Raw genomic sequence first — 22,092 nt, 5'->3', positions numbered from 1 at the left:
TGGCCAAACCAATATGTAGCCTCCATGTATTGTATGACCTTGCCTGCAACCTCTGCCTTCCCACCTTTAAAAACCCTTACACATAAGCCATCAGGGAGATTAGGCCTAAAGGATTAGCTGCCTGATACTCCTTGCTTGCTGGCTGCAATAAATTCCTCAACTTCTGTCTCAGCAATGCTGATATCAGTGCTTGACTTTGATAGGCTGGGTGGGTGGACCCAAATTTGGTTTGGTGGCCCTTTGAGCTTAGATTCAAAATTCTGGTTTTGTCACTCTGCAGTTTTGTGATCTTGAGCAAGTTACTTAACCTCTCTGAGCCTTGTTTGTCATGTGTAATGAAAAGAGCTATACGTATCTTGTGAGGTAGTCCTCAGGATTCAATGAGATAATAAGTACTCACTAAACAAAACTCGTTATTACAAAAGAATCACTTTATCTCTGAAGTGGGCAATTCAACCCATTTCTAGGAGATTTTAAACATGATTTTAGATATTTGGTGTGATTTTGTGAATGGGTTTATCGTTAATAGCTTTCATGCTCCAGAATTTTCTTGAATAATAGGTTTTTGCAAAGTGCATTCCATGGAATACTCATTTGGGTGACGTTAATAGACATCACTCAAAAGCTGGGTGAATATTACAATGTTTACTTCATCTGTAACAAGCTGAGTAGCTACAGTACATATCTAAGAGGGGGCTCTAATTCTCAATATTTTCCAAATTTATTAGATCACAGACTTTTCTTTTAGTGAAGTGCTTAATGAAACTTAAGTTCTGTGAAAAGTACTTTGAGAAATATTGCTTTAAAAAGAAAAAGATTGAGCCCTGTATCAGGGGAAATATCTAATATTATATTAAACAAAAAAGTCCCACTGAAGAAAATCATCTTATTGTTCATAGACCTTAGTTTAGGTATTGGGGCCAAAGGATGGATGACCATTTCAAATGATCCAGGCTAAGGCAGGAGAAGAGCTCAAAGTCTGATCTGGTGAGTAAGTTGTGAAGGGAATATGATGAAAAAGTGCACTTCTATTGCAAAGAAATCATGAGCTAGGTTTATACGCTATGCTGTGAATGGCCAATAGATTATAAATTCAACAGTCTCCCTGTCACAGCTATGGTAATGATGACTGTTTAGGCCTTAGGGGAGCTTTAGGGAGAGGCAATTTCATACTTAAGTCACACTGACTTAAAAAATGAAATATTTGAAATCATTGTTGAAATCACGTGGAGGTCGTCAGCAAGCAGGTGAGGTTGGAATGTCTATCATTTTCCTCAAGCTCACGTCCTCTCATTTTCTTATTTGAAAATCTATTTGGCTCAGAAAGTACACCTAGGGTTAGTCAAAAATCACCTCCTGATGTTCCTTTTAAAGGAAGCTTCCAAGTTATTTGAATAGCTTCCAAGTTATTCATCGAGAAACAAAGCAAATTCAAAGATTATGTCCGTAGGCACAAACTGGATTTTAAGAGATCCTGGCTGCATAAAAAATTGTCTTATAGAAAAGAATTTCTGTTCCTCTTTTCCCTCCCCTTGTCAATCCTATTTGTTTCAGACCTGGGTTCAAACACTAGCTGTAGAGGCTATAAGCTATTGGAAGCACATTTGAGCCTGAAATAAACTGAACCTCTTTTGCCTTGGTTTTCTCACTTGTAAATGGGGATTTTTATGCCTACCTCAAAGGTACGTTGCAAGGATCGAGGGACAGAAAGTGCAGCAAGTGGCCGATGAATAGAAGTCTGGTTTTCTGAGCATCCTTGCAGCTGCAGGCTTCAGTCTACCAGAGAATGTGAGGTGTTATTCTTCTAGGGCAGTGGTTAGAAAAGAAAATGAAAGTAGCAGTACTCTTTTCCTAATGCAACCATAGATGGATGACCAGAATTTGTAATCCATAAGGTAGAAGCTGCTGTGCCTGAGGAAATAGAAAGTGGGCAGAGGTGGAGGGGCAAGGTAGGGAGTGGAGTGGAAGGTAGGGAGAGTTTGATCCTAGCCTGCACGGCTCCTCAGAGGTACTTTAGCCCCTTTGGAACAGTATTAGAAAATCATGGCTCTATCAACTCATGTCTGAAAATCAATTGCTATTTCAGAGCAGGTGGTGACCAATCTTGGAAATAAGGAAGGGAGAGAGGCAGCCAAGCCAGCAGCTCCTAGGATTAGTCACTGCCTGGAGCCAGCTCTTGGAAGTTCCCCAGGAGCTGTCCAGTCTTATGTCATGTCTAGTCAGCAGAGTCCCAAAGAAGCTTGTCATTCTCTAGGCATTTGTGCTTACATTCTGATGGGCCTAATAGCAGGGAGATGACATGGAGCCCAGGCAGAACAGCTGAGATTTCTACTGGTCGTGACCTCCATCTTCTCCTTCATACCTTTCCTACCTTTCTTTTTCCATGCATTCAACAGACATTTATTACCCAATAAGTGCCAGGTAGTAAGCCAGGACCTGGGGAGAGCAGATGAGTAAGACACCGTCTCTGTCTCTCAGGAACTCTCAGATTCTTAGGGACACACATACATCCTAATAAACACAGTGCATCTCATGAATGTGTAAGTTTAAATTATTGATATAGGCACACACAGACAGAGGGACTTCATTCCTTGCAGGTTCTATAGTATTTCATGCCCACTCTCCTTTCTTCCCTTGCTCACATCATCCTTCCTTCAAGGAATTTGGGGGGATGGTAGACTGAAAGTGGCCCTTTCTGCATAATTCTTCTTGAAAATAAACATTTGCTCTCTTCTTAGAGGCTGACTATACTGAGAGCTACCACTCCTTGGCTGCTTATTAGCCATTGGGTTATTGCTAAGCCCTTTACATATGTTATATCATTTAATTGTATTGAATCTTCACCATAACACTTCAATGGAAATATTTTTCCAAATAAGGAAAGGTGAGACTCAAAGTAGTTGTATTAGTCTGCAGTGCTATGAAGAACTACCTGAAACCGGGTAACTTATAAAGAAAAGAGGTGGGCTGGGCGCGGTGGCTCATGCCTATAATCCTAGCACTTTGGGAGGCTGAGGTGGGCAGACCACGAGGTCGGGAGTTAGAGACCAGCCTGGCCAACATGGTGAAACCCCGTGTCTACTAAACACACACACACACACACACACACACACACACACACACACACACACACACACAAATTAGTTGGGTGTGGTGGTGCACACCTGTAATCCTAGCTACTCAGGAGGCTGAGGCAGGAGGATTGCTTGAACCCTGGAGGTGGAGGTTGCAGTGAGCCAAGATCACACCCCTGCACTCCAGCCTGAGTGACAGAGCAAGACTCCATCTCAAAAAAAAAAAAAAAAAAAAAGAAGTTTAATTGACTCTCAGTTCCACAGGCCATACAGGAAGCATGGCTTGGGAGGCCTCAGGAAACTGACAATCATGGCAGAAGGTGAAGAGGAAGGAGGCACGTCTTACTTGGCTGGAGAAGGAGGAAGAGAGCTAAAGCGGGAGTGCTGTACACTTTTAAACAACCAGATCTCATGAGCACTCTATGATGAGACAGCACTGGGGGATGGTGCTAAACCATTAGAAACCACCCCAGTGATCCAGTCACCTCCCATCAGGCTCCACATCCAACACTGGGGATTACAATTCAACAGGAGATTTTGTTGTCAGAGCCAAACCATGTCAGTAGCAAAGAGATTTTCCCACACAGCTAAAAAAAAAAAAATGGCAGAATCTGGATGTGTGCTTAGGTTTGTCTGATTCCCAGTACACTCCCCTATGCCATTTCTGATCTGCAAAGAACCTGATCCCAAAGCCTGATCCCAATATGATCCTAGAGCCAAGAGATGAGGCGTGAAGTGGCCACCTACTTTGTGTGCTTTCAAATCAGATATGGCAACATTCTTTGAAAAATCAGTCAACTGGATTAAGCAATGCCTAAGTATGAAAGGATCCTTAGAGGAACTAAACCATTTCTTCATTTTGCTCCATGTTCTTTCTGTGGCTCTACCAAGTTTGTAGGTTAAGAGCAAGGCATCAAAGCTTACTGAGTTTTCCTTCGACACTGAATTGACTTGTTGTCTCAAGAACAGGGAGTCATTGCCCTAGTCTCATCTCATAACATTTACGTTTCTTTCTTTCGACTAATGGAGATGGTGCTCCCTGCTCTCTCTAGGAGACCGCAGGACCTAGATGATAACCTGCATCCCTAATCCTAAAGGGAGCCTAAGAGCAGTAATGATGGCCCTCTATTTGCAATAGATTACACTTTTCCCATATAAAGCTCTTAGAACTGTCACTGTGAATGATGTGCTGATTGGAGATAATGGTGACAATGATAATTTTATAATTGCACTTTGTACTTCTCATCTCCTCCTGGAATCACAAAAGAATTTGTACATATCCCTTACTCAAAATAGATCCATTAGTTAAACTATTATAAGATAAAAAGGCTACAGATAAAATGCTGCCCATTGAGGCCCAGAGGGGAGAGAGCCAAGTGGACTTAGAAATCCCCAGCCCGGTGCGGTGGCTCATGCTTGTAATCCCAGCACTTTGGGAGGCCAAGGCGGGCAGAATACCCTGAGGTCAGGAGTTTGAGACCAGCCTGGCCAACACGGTGAAACCCTGTTTCTACTAAAAATACAAAAATTAGCTGGGTGTGGTGGTGGGTGCCTGTAATCCCAGCTACTCAGGAGGCTGAGGCAGGAGAATCACTTGAACCCAGGAGGCGGAGGTTGCAGTGAGCAGAGATCATGCCACTGCACTCCAGCCTAGGCGACAGAGTGAGACTCTGTCTCAAAAAAAAAAAAAAAATAAAAATCCCCATATCCCCATTCACTGTCCTTTTCTCCAGAAAATACCCCATTTCATATAACTGTCTAAACAACGGTTTAAGGTCTACACAAGATTGTGAAGTGAACCTGCAGGATTAGGGTGGTAAGGATTCCCACCTAGGTGGGCTCACTTGCTCTGCCATACCTGGGTAGGATCCCAGCCTGCTTCTGTGATTGTCAGGAGGCACCAAAAAGGCTACCCTAGGTTTTCTGTCATTCGGCCCAAACATTTCCTCTGCTGGGCAAATGTGGAAAAGAGGCATTAAGCTGGTGCTCCCACAACTGAAAGGAAAGCAATTCTCTTTCTGTTGTGGTTTCTTCCTCTTTGGACTCTTTTCTTCCATTCCAGCCTATCCCCTTCTTGGAAAAGCTGTTCTACCAATAGCAGGGAAGAAACAGCCCTGTGTACCTGATATGCTACCCTGGGCACAGGCGATCGGACCAGGGATAGACACCTGAACTGATCTGGGCTGATGCCCTCTTCTGGCCATTGAGAATTGACAGCATCAGACATCTAGAACATAATAGTATTTTAAAATTCTGCAGGGACATCCACCAGGCTGAGGGGGACCAATTTTGTTATAAACATGTATTCTGAACTTGGCCGGGCATGGTGGCTCATGCCTGTAATCGCAGCACTTTGAGAGGCCAAGGTGGGCAGATCACTTGAGGTCAGGAGTTTGAGACCAGCCTGGCCAACGTGGCAAAATCCTGTGTCTACTAAAAAATACAAAAATTAGCCAGGTGTGGTGGTGTGTACCTGTAATCCCAGCTGCTGGGAAGGCTGAGGCAGGAGAATTGCTTGGACCGGGGAGGTGGAGGTTGCAGTGAGGTGAGATCACGCCACTGCATTCCAGCCTGGCCAACAAGAGCAAAATTCCATCTCAAAAAAAAAAGTATCCCAAACTTGGAAGTAAAAATAGGATGACTGCACATCTTTCTAATGCCATACTGGAAGGTTGCCTAACAAACCACCAAAGCTTTTTTTAACTCTCTAAGGGAATGTACTTTTGTTTGACTTACTATTTGCTATTGATTAGGGCCCAGACTCTGCCAAGTTACATGTTAATTTTTGTCTGGTAGAGATACAAATGATTTTTGTCCTGTAAAAAGATTTTATTGCTCTACAGGACATTAACGAGTGAGGTTTCCAAATTAGCAAACTTATGTCAGCATGCTGTTTCTGATGGTCTATCCAAATCTTTCTCCTTCCAATTCTCTTCTCAAACAGCTTTACCATCTTCTGGTTCTTTCTTTTGTGAAGTAAACAGATCTTTATACACACTCCCTATAGACTTATATAAGAATCATGTTTTCACTTTTTGAAAATGATGCTTTGACAATTCCACTGAACAGGCTGGGGAAAATTTTATGAGAATTGTTGGATCCTGCTCACAAGCAAAAAGATAAAACCAGGCTATCCTCTATCATGGCTGATCTGGGGTTCATTCCCAGAAATGAGGGTCTTGGATCAGGGTCAAATATGTGGGTGGGGTGAGCTCAATTGCTGAGATACCCATCTCATGAGGAAGGATGGGACCCATATTATGGGAAACAAAACAGGAAGAATGAGAGTGAAAAGATTAATCCTTTCACTAAATTGGGAAAACAGGAGAAAGTGTTGTTGGATAAAGAAGGAACTTTAGCACAATGAGCAGAGACAAGACGGTAAATGTTCCTTATCCAGTAATCTCTGATGAAAGGTCAGTGCTCACATCATTAGTAATGTCCAGAACTAATAATATCAGTAGTAGCAATACTCACAATGTAAATAAGTAGCTCTCATGTTACGATTGCTAATAGTGCTAGCAACCTTACATGTATCACTCTCTACCCCAGCCCTGTTAATTGGTACTATGATGAAGAAAGAGACTCAAAGAAAATAAATGACTCACTCGCGTATTTTTACACAGCTAGAATTGCTACTGAAAGGATTAAAGCCAAGTCTATCCAACTCCACAGTCTATGTCCCTCCCTCCCTCCCTCCCTCCCTTCCTTCCTTCCTTCCTTGCTCCTTCCTTCCCTCCCTTTCTGCCTCCCTCCCTTTCTGCCTCCCTCCCTCTCTCCCTCCCTCCCTCCCTCCCTATCTCAAACATCTATTGAGTGTCTACCATGTGCCAGGCACTGTGTCAGGCTCTTGGGATACAGCAATAAGCCAAGTCCTTGCTTTCAGGGAGTTTACATTCCAGTGAGAGGGACACAGAAACAAATGTATCTCTACGGCAGCAAGTGCTATGAAGAAAATCAGCTTCATTTTTATTGTTTCACGCCCATCATGCAGGTTTCCCACAGTCCATCATCCCCACTCCACCCCCAACCCAATGTAGTGCTTTCCTCTGTCCTGGAGAATCGGAAGGACTTCACAGCAACATCTGCAGTCCCTTTGTTTCAGTGACTTTGGCACAGAGAAGCGGACATAGTGGCAGACAAAGCTGCTGGAAGCTGTCAGGCTACTGGCAGCCAAACGCTTAATCACACGTTCCAAAGGCAGTGTGTGTGTGATGTTGCATCTCTGGCCCTGGAAGGGAGACAGAGGTCACCTTCTTGGGAGTCAGAGTTGGCCCCTCAGCTCCCAGGGGTGCAGCTGAGCAGCTTCAGAGGACTGACTGCAGAGACCAGGAAGGGGCCATTCACTCTGATGGGAATTGGGAATCACTGATGCTCGAGCAGGAGCTGAGTTAAAATTCATGCTAAGAGATCAGCATTCACATGTGTACATATTGAAGTCAGGATCTCAGTGAGGAGGGCATGACAGCAGTGAAAACAGGTGCCAGACCTGAAGTAGGCTACCTTATGGTTGCTGCTTCACCTGTTGCTCTACACACACACGAGCACGCACACACACACACACACACACACACACACACACACACACGATTCCAGAAGATAGTGGGACAGTAGCAATTTGAAGGCTCTGCCTGAAAAGCATTTGCTTAAAGTGTTGGGAATTTTTTGTTGGATTGTTGTTTCATTCATAGGGCTTCTAAATTTCACTTTTGCATTTTAACCATTTCAAGGAATTCCCCCTGATTTTGAGTGTGAATAGGTATAAAAGACCAGGGGTTGTTAACCAAAAGCTTGGAACATTCAGGTGAACGGCTGTTCTGCAGGGAAGGAGGGAAACAGCAGGGTGAGATGGACGGTCAACCTTCAAAGGCCTTACACAGTCCCGGCCAGGATAATCTTTACCTCTCCCTTCTACTGGGGAAAAGTCTGGATTGCTAAGACCAGGGTCTCTATAGTGGCATCTCCAACACTCAGGCCCAGCTTCACGGCTGGGTTCCTGTTTTTTCATTTGCTCATGCCCCTCAGTGGTATCATCTGACTCAGCTCCTTTCCCTCCTGTTGGGCCAGTACTTACAGTGGGTCTCCTGATGAAGCTGAGGTCATGGGTTCATGAACCCAATTATCACCATGCTGACCGCACCACTAACCTGGCTCCATGTAGTTGCAAACTTGGCCGCACATTGGAATTCCCAGGGAGAGTTTTAAACATCCCAATGACCAGGCTGCAATGAAATCAGACCGATGAAATCAGAATCTCAGGGGTGGAATGGGACTGGTAATTTACAGAATCTCTCCAGCTGATTCCATATTCAGACAAGTTAGAGCACCAATGCCCTCAGCCCTGAGAGTGAGGGCTGGTCTCATGAATCCATTCACACAGATGGAAGTGCATCCTCACAGGGGTCAGGCCTCACACAACATCGGGCATGTTGGTAGGCATATGCCTAAGTTTCTGTGCAATGAATGCATGCATGCCTTACTGGTGATGCGTCAATAGCAAGGCATTCAGGGGAGAGAGTACCCTGCCTCAGTGCCTAGCATGAGACATGTATCCAGGACCATGTTTTTATTCCCATCTTATGGATGAGAAAACTGAGGTTCAGAAAGGGTAGGCAATATCCCCTAGCTCACCTGGCTGGAAGGGGGCAGAACTTCCCTGTACGTGCTGAGAACACCACTGTTAGAGCAGAGGGGAAACCTCTGCAAATTTCACTCTGTGTTCAGTGGGTGACTTGCCAAAATGACTTGCCAAAGCCCTGTAGGGCCAATAAATTAGAGTGTTTGCATCAAATTTCCATGCACAAGAGCCAACTCAAAACCTTAGATCCAATTCCATTGGTTCTCATAGCTCTGAAGTGGACAGATGCTAGTAATAAATCCTACAGGCTGATGGCAGGACTTTGATATATAATATTAACTCTGATCTGCCCTTGGTGGTGGTCTGACTCAAGACAGAGGGAATATTAAAAGCAGTAGTAATCCTCTTAAAAGTTCCATGCGCTTCTGCCCAGATATCAAGGGTTTCTGGCTGAGTTAGCCTGCAGAAGCAATTGTGCCGATTAAGTGATGTTGAACCACGAGAAAGTGTCTTCCCACTTAGCAAATCAAGGATCCATGGGATGGAGAGAAAGGAGGGAATAGAGTTTGTCACTTGGGCTGTACTGACCCCAGTGGTGATGTCTTCCCTTTGATGGGTGGCGTTGGGACAGCAAGGCAGTCATCATTTAGCCCGCTAGTGCTAAGGCGGAAGGCATCCGCAGTGTGTGGTCTGGCATCCCCAGGCAAAGACGAGAGGATGGGCCCTGCAGAGTGTTTTGGATTAGAAACAAGCTGAGTGAACTGAGTGTTTCTTCAGGGAGCGCACTACAGATGAGCCGACAAATCCACGACAGTGGGGAGTGAGGTGAGGGAGGGACACGAATCCACAGCTGACTCACCCAGGACATTCCCACCTCCTCAGCATAGAAAACCACAGGGACAAACTGACCAGAACGCTATTCATCCATGGGTCTATCCCGTGCCTTGATCAGTCTTCCTAAATCCCACCTTTGCCAAAGTCACTCCAGTCTGTGAATTTTCCATGACTTCCTGATGCATATGGAAAGATGTTCAGACTCCCAATCTGAGGTCCGATGCTCTCCAGAATTCCATCTTTCCCTACCTTCCTGGAATCATTTCCCATTGACTTGCCATCTACCTGGGCAAGCTGGAATGGCTGCTTTGGCTGTCTTCTGAAAATGCCCTGAGGTGTCTCTGCCCCAGGCCTGTCTCCTCTGCCCCCAGAGCTGCCCAGGCCCCTGCTTGCTACAGAGACCAGCTCACTGTCTTCTTGTCAGTGGTCATCTAACAATGGTCTTGTAAAAGCAGAGCAAGTTCCAATCTTATTTATAGCATTCAGCAGTTTTATTTTTTGTTTTATTTATTTATTTTTTTAAAGCTGGTGTCTTGCTCTGTTGCCCAAGTTTGAGTGCAATGGCTCAATCACAGCTTCACTGCAGCCTTGAACTCCTGGGCCCTAGTGATCCTCCTCTTTCAGCCTCCTGAGTAGCTGGGACCACAGGCATGCACCACCATGCCCACCTAAACACAGTCTACCTTGACATGTGTGTGTCCATCCATCACCAGATGCTCACGGAAGGTAGGGCAGAAACATTTTGAAAAATAATTTTTACCTTTGAAGAGTAATCTTAATGATAACCTAGCAGATGCTCAGATACATCAGGTCAATTCACTTCCTATGACTGTGTAACAAATTACCACAAACTTGGTGATTTAGAGCAATGCCCATTTATTATCTCAGGGTTTCTATAGGTCAGAAGTTTGGGTGTTGCATGGCTGGATTGTCTGTTTAGGATCTCACAGGGTTGAGATCGGGGTAGCCAGGGTTGCTTCTCATCTGGGGCTCCAAGTCCTCTTTGCAAGCTCACTGGTTGTCAGTAGAATTCAGTTCCTGTGGTTGTAGGACTGAGGTCCCCATATTCTTCTTGCTGTTTGTCAGTCTGGGGTGCTCCCAGCAACTCAAGGCCACTCTCAGGTTGTTGACACAGGGTGCCAACATCTATCTTCAAAACCAGTAGGAGGATTTCTCTTGCACTGAATCTCTTTTGCATCTCTGACATTCTCAGTCTCTGACCTCTAGATACAGATTTAAAGGGTTCACTTGATTCTGTCAGACCCACTCAGGACAATTATTTTGTCGTGCATCCCTTTTTCTGGGAAGTGGGTCCACCACTTCTATCAGGTTCTTAAAAGGGTCTGGGAATGTTCACCCATCACAGACATCCACACCAGGCCAGTTAAGTCAGAACTGCTGGAGATTCCACATTCTCCTGGGCAGCCTGGGTGGAGAACCACCTATGTGGAAGGAACACTGGGCTCCAAAGATAAGGGGCCTTGCATTTTATTTCATTACCAGTGTCTATTGGCTCTGAGACCTTACAGAAATCACTCAACTTCTCAGGGCCTCATTTGCAAACACGGTTGATAATAGTAAGCTCCATCTCTCACGGTTGTTAGGAGGATTAAAAGTGTATAAAGATGCTCTGCAAGCTCTGAAGTGTTAGCCAACCGTCTTGTCAGTGTGAAGAGACACTGAAAAGTGAGGTGGGACACAGCATTTTAAGTGAAAAAGAAGGGAGAAGCTTATCTTTATCAAAGTTAAATATTAGATACTGAGTACTTTGTAAAGTCTGTTGCTGCTGGGGATCAGGCAAATTGTTATAACCTTCCTGGAAGGCAATTTCCCATAATTATCAGCAGTTTACAGAATATCCAAGCCATTTGACCCTAAGATAATGTTTCTAGGGATTTCTCTTAAGGATTTAATCAAGGACACATACACAGATTATAGCAGTTAAAAATTGGAACCCATCTATTTAACAATAAGGGATTGTTTAATTACACATGAAATATATTTAAACATGAACATTATATTGCCTTTAAATATTTGACATGGAAAGAAGCTTAAAACTCAGTCCTATTTCCTTATCAATGTTCTATCAACAAGGGGCAGGAGGTGTCACCTCCTTGGGAATCAGAGTTGGCCCCTCAGGTAGGTGTTTGGAGCTTCCAGGTAGGGGCTGGGGACAAAGTGTGGATGGGGCACCTGCTGGACCTGTGGCGAGATCATCAGGGATTGCTATTGGTCTCAGCAAGGGAGTGAGGCTGACCAGTTCTCAGCTGCATTTCAGAGAAGGATGAAATGTCCTAATCAGAAGTCAGCTCCCCTCATGACCCTGGAGGGAATTCTGCCCACTCACAGACTCTTTCTTATTCTGGGCCTCTGCTGTTATCTGGGTATTGCTCCCTGTCACAGTCAGTATGGGGACTGATCCTCCAGGAAAGTCCTGGGACCTCTCGGCAGGTTGAATGCTTCTCCTTTGTGACTCCCCTGCCATGGCGGTTGTGCCCCTTCTTACCTTCTACAGACACGACTTTTCGTGGGCTTCTTCCTTTCTCCCCACTGGTAAATCACCACCCTTCGAAGGCAGGAACTGTCTCTATTTCATGTTAGTATCCTGCGGGCCTGGCCCAGAGTAGATGCTCCAAAAAACTTGTCCTGAACTGAATGGGCGTGAAGCCGGGGCCTGTTGCACTGTGTTGTTGTGGGGTGGGGTGACTTCCAACCACACTGGGAGCCATCTCCCTCTCTCATTCCGAGGGAAAAGTCCACAGCACAGATGGGCGCAACCCAATGTCAGGAGCTGACACTGTGATCAAAGAAAATCATTTCCATTGCTCCTGTAAACAAAAAGAGTCAAACTCAGTAAAATATTTGAAGAGATGTATTCTGAGCCAAATATGAGTGACCATGGCCCTTGCCATAGCCCTCAGGAAGTCCTGAGAACATGTGTCCAAGGTGGTCGGGGTACAGCTTGGTTTTATGCATTTTAGAAAGGCATGAGACATCGATCAAGTACATTTGAGAAATACACTGGTTTGGTCCAGAAAGGTGGGACCAAAGTGGGAGGAGAGGGGCGCTTCCAGGCTATAGGTAAATTTCAGTGAGTTTGTCTAAAGACCTGGGATCCATAGAAAGGAAATTTTCAAGTTAAGATAAAAGATGGTGGAGACCAAGGTTCTTTTGAAGTCTTATAGAGGCTGTCCTCAGAGACAATAGATGGCAAATGTTTCCTATTCAGATCTTTAAAAGGTGCTAGACTTGGCCAGGCACGGTGGCTCACGCCTGTAATCCCAGCACTTTGGGAGGCCCAGGCAGGTGTGGATCACAAAGGCAGGAGTTTGAGACCATCCTGGCCAATGTGGTGAAACCTCATCTCTACTAAAAATATAAAAATTAGCTGTGTGTGGTGGCGGGCGTCTGTAGTCCCAGCTACTCAGGAGGCTGAAGTAGGAGCATCGCTTGAACCCGGGAGGCAGAGGTTGCAGTGAGCCGAGATCATGTCACTGCACTCCAGCCTGGGCGACAGAGTGAGACTCCGTCTCAAACCAAAAAAACAAAGTGCTAGACTTTCAGTTAATCTCTTTAGGATTGGGAGGGCCTGGAAGAAAAGTATCTAGCTATGTTAATAGAGATTCTTTACAGATACAAATTTTCCCCCACAAAGGACAGCTTTGCAGGGCCATTTCAAGATATGGACAAAAAAGCCTATGTTTTGGGGTAAAATATTTTGATTTTCTTCCTTGTCTCATAATGTTATGACAGAGTCAGGTTGGAAAGTAAGTCACAATATATAGGGTTAAATAAAATCCATCCGATGAGAATTTATGGTTTGTAGGGCATCACTCCCCAGACCCTTTAGATAGAGAATTTGGGTAAGATAAAAAAAAAAATCAGAGCTTAGTCTTCACTTGCAAGGGTGCCCCTGTCTTCCTCCACTCTCCATCCCCAAGCTGGGCTGGGATTTCTTGAGCCAGATGAGTTGAAGATGCTGCAAAGTGAAAATGGCCTTGCCTTCCTGTGCAGTCAGGTGGAGCACCCCGTTCCCTCATCTGGGCCTGCGGAGCAGGGTCTCACTGATCCCCGCACTGTGTGTCCCTTAGGCCTTTCCTGAGACCCAGCCCTTCCCCCAGTGGAAGGGAGAATTATTTGAAAAGTGTGGGGTTTGGTGTCAGACAGACTGGGACCCAGGTCTAGGCTACTGAACCAGTGAGCTGTGTGGCTTTGTGCATGCTGTTTAGACACTCTGAGTTTTAATTTCCTAATTTCTAATTGCCGGACAGGTTGGTTGGGAGGACCAGCTTAGATTGACCTATGAAAGCATTTGTAGACTCGGAAGTGTTCACATGGCACTTTGGATCAAATCGTTCCTGCTGCTTCAAACTACTGTGTGATGAGTTTCCAAAAATCATTGCCTGTGATCTGCAGGCTCGTTGTATGTCACAGATCACCAGATGTGCTTCCATTCCATGCTTGCTTCTGCAGTCCTGTTCTAAGCTCTGGCCTAATATTCTTCCCACCCACGGAGCTCTTGCCACTGCCTCACCACAGAGACTGGAACCCTGTCCTTTAATTCCCAGCTCAGAGTGTAGGGAAGTGTTTCTCAAAGTATTCTCTGTGTTATCTGCTTCCAAATTGCCTGGATATTGGTTAAAAACCAAACCTCTGGTTCCCCTTCCAGACTTAAGGATGAGAATTGGCTGTGGGAGTGAGTGGGAATCTACGCTGTTGTGAAGTTCCCCACAGGGATCTCCTGCATCTTAAGGCTCAAAGACCATGGACCTAGCCCCGGGATACTGGGCATAGGCATCTCAGATGCTGTCTGTTTCTTCACTTCCCTGACTGGCCTGGGCTCTGGGGTTTGGCCCTTCCCATTTCTGGATTTGTGATACTTGTCTTGTATCCCCTTTTATCATAGTGTGCTTTTGCTTACAAGTGAACAAAAACCCAATCCAAAATGATTTAAACAAAAAGAGCACTTATTGTAAAAGTTCAGAATAAACTGCCTTCAGGCATGGCTTGATCCAGGGGTGCACACTGTGTTACCAGGAGGCAGTTTCTCTCCGCCTCCTCACTTGGCTACATTTTTCTCTCACTTGTGCATCCTGAGCCATTCACAGAGCTCAGGAGGATGAGTGTTCTGATGGAGCAGGGTATGCTGGTGGTTAGTGCCATCAAAAACAGAATGAGATAATGATATGGCTCAGATGACTGGAGGAACACCAGGGTTCTTGGTCTAGCACACGTTTGGATAAAATGACACGGACACACCTGGAGTGGTTTTAAGGAGCGAAAAGTTTAATATACAAGAAAGAAGGAAGGAAGAAGAAAACAGCTCCCCAGTACAGAGACAGAGGGAGAAGGGATTTGAACAGAGAGAAACCCCAGTGGGGAGAAGGGATGTGGGGGGAGGGCGTGTGTGTGTGTGGTGTAATCAGCTAGTTATATGAGGAGGCTGGAGGAGGCGGTGCTGGCTTGCATAGGGCTCAGAGGATTGGTTTGACCAGGCATGTCATTCACATAGCCTGCGAAAAAGCTGGCCCTCACACTCTAGCCTTTTAAGATGCAAATGCAGGGCGCCATGATGTTCTACACACGTGGGGATATGTGGGGGCGGCCATGTTGCCAGCCACCCGTTGGGGCAAGGAAGAAACCTGGAATCTCCATGTTTGGGTGGACTCAGTTTCCAGTGGCCTGCGTTTGCATATCAAAGCTTGCCAGTGGCTCTTAGAGCTGGCGCTCTCCTGTTAGACAAGAAAGGTTTCTGGATCTGCTTTAAAAGAAACGAAAACTTCCCAAGGACCTCTTTTCCTCTCTATCTGCCTAAAATAATTTCTTAATAACTCCTATAACAATAAGGGGGTGGTCCATTCCCACATGTAAATTGAGGCTTTTCCCAGAAATAGGGTGAATATATGCTGGTTGCCCCAGTCAGCAAATGTCCATTTATCTCATTTGTGAACTCTGGACTCTGCACAGAGACTGTGGTGACACAGGCTGTCCTGTGACCCTGTGGCTGGGTCAGCTCCTGTGTCTGCGACAGGATGCCCTGAGTCCCCATGGATTCCTCAACCCCACACCCTGTCCTACTCTTAGCCAAGTCAGCCATGCCCCTCTGAGGGCTACGCTGTTTCAATAGGCCTGGTTTCCTAAGTACCTTTCATTATCACCTGGGCTCATACCCAGAAGCAAAGCAGAAATTTCTTTTGAGATCCAGGGTGGGAAATGGTCAGTTGAATTGAGTTGCAACCGAAGGTGAGGAAACGTCTTTTATGAAAACCCATTTCCCTCTGTCGGAGGTGATTTCAGTCACATTTTCCAAGCTCAGGATAATTTACCCCCTACGAGGGTGCACTGCAGAAGGTCTGGCTGGAAGGCCCCGAGCACAGGAGTTGATTGCTAGCTGCTAAGAGGCTGCGCTTTGTTCCCGAAGGAGAAAGCTGCAGGTTAAGAGAACATTCCCCACCTTGCCAGGGGTGACAAAGCAGGGGACTGCTTGAGGGCTGACACTGGAGTTAGAGATAATGAAAGGAGAGGAGCAAGAAGAAGCCAGGGCCTGGCTCGGCATCTCACCGCATTGGTGGGGAGAGGAGCTGTTCACCTTCTCGCACCTGTTGTTGGGCTGAGACAGATTTTCAGAGAGCAATGCCTCCTGGACAGAGGCTCTTCCCCACACGGCAAATGTAATTAGTTGAGAGAAAAACAAAGCTCTGAAACCCTAATTAGGTGCAAAGCCCTCAGGCTTTATACATCTAAACAGCTAAGGAACAGAGGATAAGATTCTCCAGTCGGCACTCCCTTGCCAGTCCTGGCTGAGCTAATGGTGAAGTGAGAGCTGTGCCACAGATCCCATGGTTGGCTTTTTGTTGTTGTTGTTATTTCAGACGGAGTTTCACTCGCCACCCAGGCTGGAGTGCAGTGGTGCAATCTTGGCTCACCACAATCTCTGCCTCCTGGGTTCAAGTGATTCTCCTGCCTCAGCCTCCCGAGTAGCTGGGACTACCAGCGCCCGCCACCATGCCTGGCTAGTATTTTGTGTTTTTAATTGAGACGGGGTTTCACCATGTTGACCAGGCTGGTCTTGAACTCCTGACCTCAGGTGACCTGCTCACCTCAGCCTCCCAAAGTGCTGGGATTACAGGCATGAGCCACTGCACCTGGCCCCGTGGTTGGCTTTTACTCCTTCCATTCTGCCACCCTGAAGCTGATCCTCTGGAATTTGCTTGTTTTTGGTGTGTCCAGAAATGAAGGTCTATCAGTTCTTGAAATTGGGTTGTTTTAAGTAACTGATGTGCCGGGATGACAGTGAAGAAGACAAGATAGGGATTCCTCTTCCTAAACTTTAGGGCCTGAAGGGACTCCTCATTGACAGCAGACGGGACTTTTAATTTCACTCTGGGATGGAGGAAGTGGAGAGGTGATCCAGGCTGGATTGAAATCTCTCAAGCCTGGGAGATTTTGCCCAAAGACTTGTGACATGGGAACAGTAGAAACATTGGGAAAATTGGACTTTCAGGTCAGCATTCTGGGAATTTCCCCAGTCTTCCCAGGGTGGGATCATCTGGCCCCAGTTATGGGAATAATTCCACATAAATAGAAGATGACTTGGGAAGTCAGGGAGGAGGTGGAGGACCACTGTTCTGATCAGCCTCCTTCAACCTCACAGTGGGGTTGGTCTCAGATGGTGCCCAGGAACCTGCCAGCAGCGGCACTTTGATGGCACCAAGATCGTGGGTGCAGGGACCCAGATTTGCTTCCTACTCATGTCTCCCTAGCCACTGAAAAATGGAATATCAGTGAGGAATATCTTAGAGGGCTGCCTCTGCCCCTTTTGCCAGAGAACCAATATTGGTTATGAACAATTGGGCCGCATCTGGTGTGCAGAAAAATGAATATTTTAATAGTGCTTCATAGGGTATCGTAACATCTTATAAAAAGTGGCCCATCAAATTATTGATTCAATCATTTAAAATGCATTAGCAGAGGATGCCTATCAGACTAAGACATCCGTGTTTCTGATCCAGTGAAAAGGGTCCAGGTAAGGAACACATATTAAGCCTCTTGGCATCCTTGTGTGAGCACGTGCATGACGTGGCCGTCAGTATCATTGTTTTCTTTGAGTTTTTGCTTGAGTGTTGAGATGTGTGAGGGATAGAAGATCCTTGTTTGCTTCTAGTTCTGACCTACACTGTCCATTAGGGAAATAATAATTTGTTTTCTTGAACCCATCATATGAATAATTTTGTTTTTAATCAATAGAAACAAATGGTCTTCATTTAACTAACAGAAAAAATTCCAATGAGGCCAGGCCACATAGGGGTTTCTGTAAATGTCATATCATTTCTGTTCTGTCCCCTCAGCTAAGAGTATAAAAAGTTCAGGCTACCTCCAGGGGCTTTTGCCTACTTAAATAGTATTACTTAGAGATGAGCTAGTACTTGGTTTTAAAAGTAATTTTTTTTTTTTTTTCTGTTTTGAGACGGAGTTTCGCTCTTGTCGCCCAGTCTGGAGTGCAATGGCACAATCTCGGCTCACTGCAAGCTCCGCCTCCCGGGTTCAAGAGATTCTCCTGCCTCAGCCTCCTGAGTAGCTGGGACTACTATTTTTTTGTACCAGGCACTGTTCTAGGCACTGGAAACCCAGGAATAAAGAAAACAATGAGGTTAGGCGCAGTGGCTCATGCATGTAATCTCAGCACTTTGGGAGGTGAAGGCAGGAAGATCGCTTAAGCCCAGGAGTTCGAAACCAGCCTGGAGAACATAGGGAGACCCCATCTCTACAAAAAAATAAAAGCCAGACATGGTGGCATGTACCTGTAGTCCCAGCTACTTGGCAGGCTGGGGTGGGAGGATCACTTGAGCCTGGGAGATCATAGCTGCAGTGAGCAAATCTATAAAGTAGGACATTCTATGACTGGCCTGAGCACTTCAAAAAGTCAGGGTGCCAGTGTCCTGACGGAAGAGGAGTGGTGGTGACTGTTTTAGATTAAAAGATACTGAAGAGGCCGGGTGCAATGGCTCACGCCTGTAATCCCAGCAGTTTGAGGGGCTGAGGCAGGTGGATCACCTGAGGTCAGGAGTTCGAGACCAGCCTGGCTACCATGACAGAACCCTGTCTCTACTAAAAATGCAAAAATTAGCCAGGAGTGGTGGTGGGTGCCTGTAATCCCAGCTACTCTGGAGGCTGAGGCAGGAGAATCGCTTGAACTTGGGAGGCAAAGTTTGCAGTGAGCCGAGATTGTGCCTCTGCACTCCAGCCTGGGCAACAGAGCGAGACTCTTGTCTCGATAAAAGAGAAAAAAAAGATACTAAAGAAACATGACAACCAAATCCAATGTGTAAACCTTAATTGCATTCTGGTTAGAACAAAACAGCACCAAAAGATGTTTTGGGGACAAGTTAGAATATTTGAATATTTATGGGATATTAATGGTATTAGGGAGTTAAAATTTTCTTAGATATAATAGTTAGATACTATTATATACTCTGGTTAGATAGGAGAATGTTCTGATTTTTAAGAGATGTGGCCAAATTATTTAGGGGTTTTAAGTGTCATGATCTCTGCAACTGACTTTCAAGTTGTTCAAAAATATCACACACACACACAGCGATAAAGCAAGTAATCACAGCTGTTAGTTTTTTAATTGAAGGGGTGAGTATGTGGGTGCTCAGTATATTCCTTTAGCTTTTCTGACTGTTGACATTTTTCATAATAAAGAGTTGGAAAGAAAGGAGACCACACGCTCTATGATTGATAATTTAGCCATCTCTCCCCAGTTAGACTGCAAACCCCTGAAGGTCTAGGGCTTGACTCTGTACCTCTGTAGCTAAGCCTGGTGCTAATGACTCAATACAGGTGCCTGGTCCTTAACTAGAGGCAATAGAGAAATTTCGCACAGACCAGTAATTCAAAAAATGCAGCTGCAGTTGAAGAAGACATTGTCATTCTTCACTCTTTATAGCCTTAGCTTGGAAAATGAGAGGGTGGTAATTGCAGTCATGTTCCCGATGCCTGCCAGTGAAAACAAACTTTTGTAACTTTGCTCTCAGAGCAGTTGACGCAAAAGAAAATAGAAATCAACCAGCCTCCCAATTAGCATCACTCATTTTAATTTGATTGCTGTTTCTGCCCAAGCGAAAGCAAGTTAGCTAAGTAAAATCCTGAAGCAACACATAACCCCTGGGCTACTGCACTCATGACTGTCCTAAAAGATACAGGTTTTGGAAAGATCCTGGGCAGATGTGCATCATTCTCATTACATAGGGGATGGTGACTGTTGTAGATTAAAAGATAGGGGCATTTCAAAGACTAGCCCTGGCGGAGGGTATGATCCTGGGGATATTACAGAAAAGTTAGGGTCACCTGGGCCAACTCAGTGTAATCCTAATATAATATTATTTCAGCCTTCCATTTTCTCCCTGTCCCTCATAGGAGATGGGAAATCATTGTCCTCTGCCAGTATAGCTGCTTTCATTTTGAAACATAAGTTGAGCCACTTTTTCTCTATAGTATTGGTTTTAGGATTATGGAGTGAGCACTAGACATAGAACATGTACCACAAGAGAAACTGAAAATCCAGTGCTTGAACTAGATAAGTCTATGTGGCCATTTCTCATTCAAAGATAGCACATCTCAAACCTCTTAGAGACATCTAATTGCAAATGTTTTGCCTTGTTATGTCTATAAACCGATAAAATGTCCTAGACATTTCTTACTTTTGGAATTAAATCTATATTTCTCAGATCACTTACTTCTAGCCCCTTGTGATACAGAAATCCTATTTCATACAATATGTTCTATCAGTTTTTGGAAAGCATAGTCACTACACAAGTTGTCGCATAGCAAGAATGGGCTGTTTTCCCTGGTAAAGAACAGCGTCATTTTATCCAAAAGCCTGATCACACGTGCTAAATTCTAAGAATAGTGATTTAAATATTGTGCATTTTTGCTAAGTCATGTATTCAAACCATGTATCAATCCAACATATATTAAACTTTTATTTGCAGAAAATATGGTGGCCATTGCTCTACTCACATGCTAACCCTGTAACCATTGTTCTGAAACAATCCCTTCATTAACAGAATTTAGGCTGTGTACAGGTGAAACTGGTCTCCATTGAGATTTCTAGGAGGACAAAATGAACTCCATTAAATTTCACACAAGGAAAAGAAAACTGAGACAAAAATCTTTGCCCATGGCAATATTTTCTAAGGTGTGTTTCAGAAAAAAAATTTGTGTTTAAACTGATTTGGGAAAAGCTGCATACCAAGTGCCTCTGCTGAAGGTCTCAATGCACACTAATATATCGAAGGCTTAAGAAAGTCCTATAGTGAGAGGCCGGGCGCGGTGGCTCACGGCTGTAATCCTAGCATTTTGGGAAGCCTAGGCGGGTGGATCATGAGGTCAGCAGATCAAGACCATCCTGGCTAACACGGTGAAACCCCGTCTCTACTAAAAATAAAAAAATTAGCCGGGCGCAGTGGTGGGCACCTGTAGTCCCAGCTTCTCTGGAGGCTGAGGCAGGAGAATGGCGTGAACCCAGGAGGTGGAGCTTGCAGTGAGCCGAGATCGCGCCACCGCACTCCAGCCTGGGCGACAGAGCGAGACTCTGTCTCAAAAAAAAAAAAAAAAAGTCCTACAGTGAGAAATGTGTTTAACTCTGTTTTACTTCAGTGTCCTCTAAATTTATTGGCCCACAAGATGTTTTGTAAAAATTGCATAACATCACTTAACATCTCAAGGAAGACACTTTGGGAAATGATAACCTTTAATTATGACAAAGAACAACATGATACTCAAAGTATAAAAAAAAGTTAGGACACAATCAGAGAAATTGGAATGCTAACTGAATATTTGATAGTAACAAATTAATACTTTTTTAAAAGTATAATAATGAGATTCTGGTTCTGTGGAATTTTTTCCTTGAGTTGTTAACACACGCTGAGTTATTTACACATGGAATGATTTAATATCTGGGGTTTGCTTAAAAATAATCCAAAGTGAGGCAGTTTAGGGTAGTTGGCTGTACGAATTGAGATCAGACGTCAGTTGATAACTGAGCATGAATTTTTGTAAAAGAACATGGTCATGTTTTTAAAAATTCTGACATTGAAGATCTGAGTGTCTGAGTATTTTTTTTTTTTCAGCTAAAACAGCGGAAGAGGTGATTTATTATATGGTTGTTACACTCGGCCACAAATAAGCACAGAAATAGTCCAGAATGTCACAGGTCCAGGGCAGAGGACCGACATGGGCAGTTTTGTTTATGAGCAAGTTGGGTCTCAGAGGTGATCGGCGATCAGAGGGCGATGAAGTTCTAGGTCCATTGAGACAAGCTCTAGGCAGTAGCATGTAGTCCCACAACTTGTACCAGCATCCCCAGCGTCTGGTGTTCCATGTTTCTGCTCCTGTGGCCTCCACGGTGCAACAAGCTAGCGGTTTACTGGGACCTCTGCCTCATCTTTCTTCTTTGGCGCTTCAGCCTGCGCGTTCGCTTCTTCCTCCACCTGGCTCTCATGGCGCAGAGGTTTCCAAGAAAATGGCGCTAAGGTCGAGAGCCTGAGTATTGTTTTGATGACAAGAACTTGCTTCAAAAAGTATCTCTAAGTAACTTCTAAT

General features: G+C 44.9%; 1 long non-coding RNA gene across 1 annotated transcript; it reads left to right on the top strand.

Annotated features, from left to right (window-relative positions):
• Positions 1-896: 896 nt before the first annotated feature.
• On the top strand, positions 897-2,530 carry LOC134758300 (uncharacterized). Its single transcript, XR_010133337.1, has 3 exons — positions 897-987; positions 1,683-1,949; positions 2,087-2,530. It is a non-coding gene; the product is annotated as an uncharacterized lncRNA (long non-coding RNA).
• The last annotated feature ends 19,562 nt before the right edge of the window (positions 2,531-22,092 follow it).

This window comes from Gorilla gorilla, chromosome 1 (assembly GCF_029281585.2).
Source record: "Gorilla gorilla gorilla isolate KB3781 chromosome 1, NHGRI_mGorGor1-v2.1_pri, whole genome shotgun sequence".
NCBI lineage: Eukaryota > Metazoa > Chordata > Mammalia > Primates > Hominidae > Gorilla > Gorilla gorilla.
The sequence above is the reverse complement of the archived record's forward strand: the minus strand, read 5'-3'. Positions and strand labels throughout refer to the sequence as shown.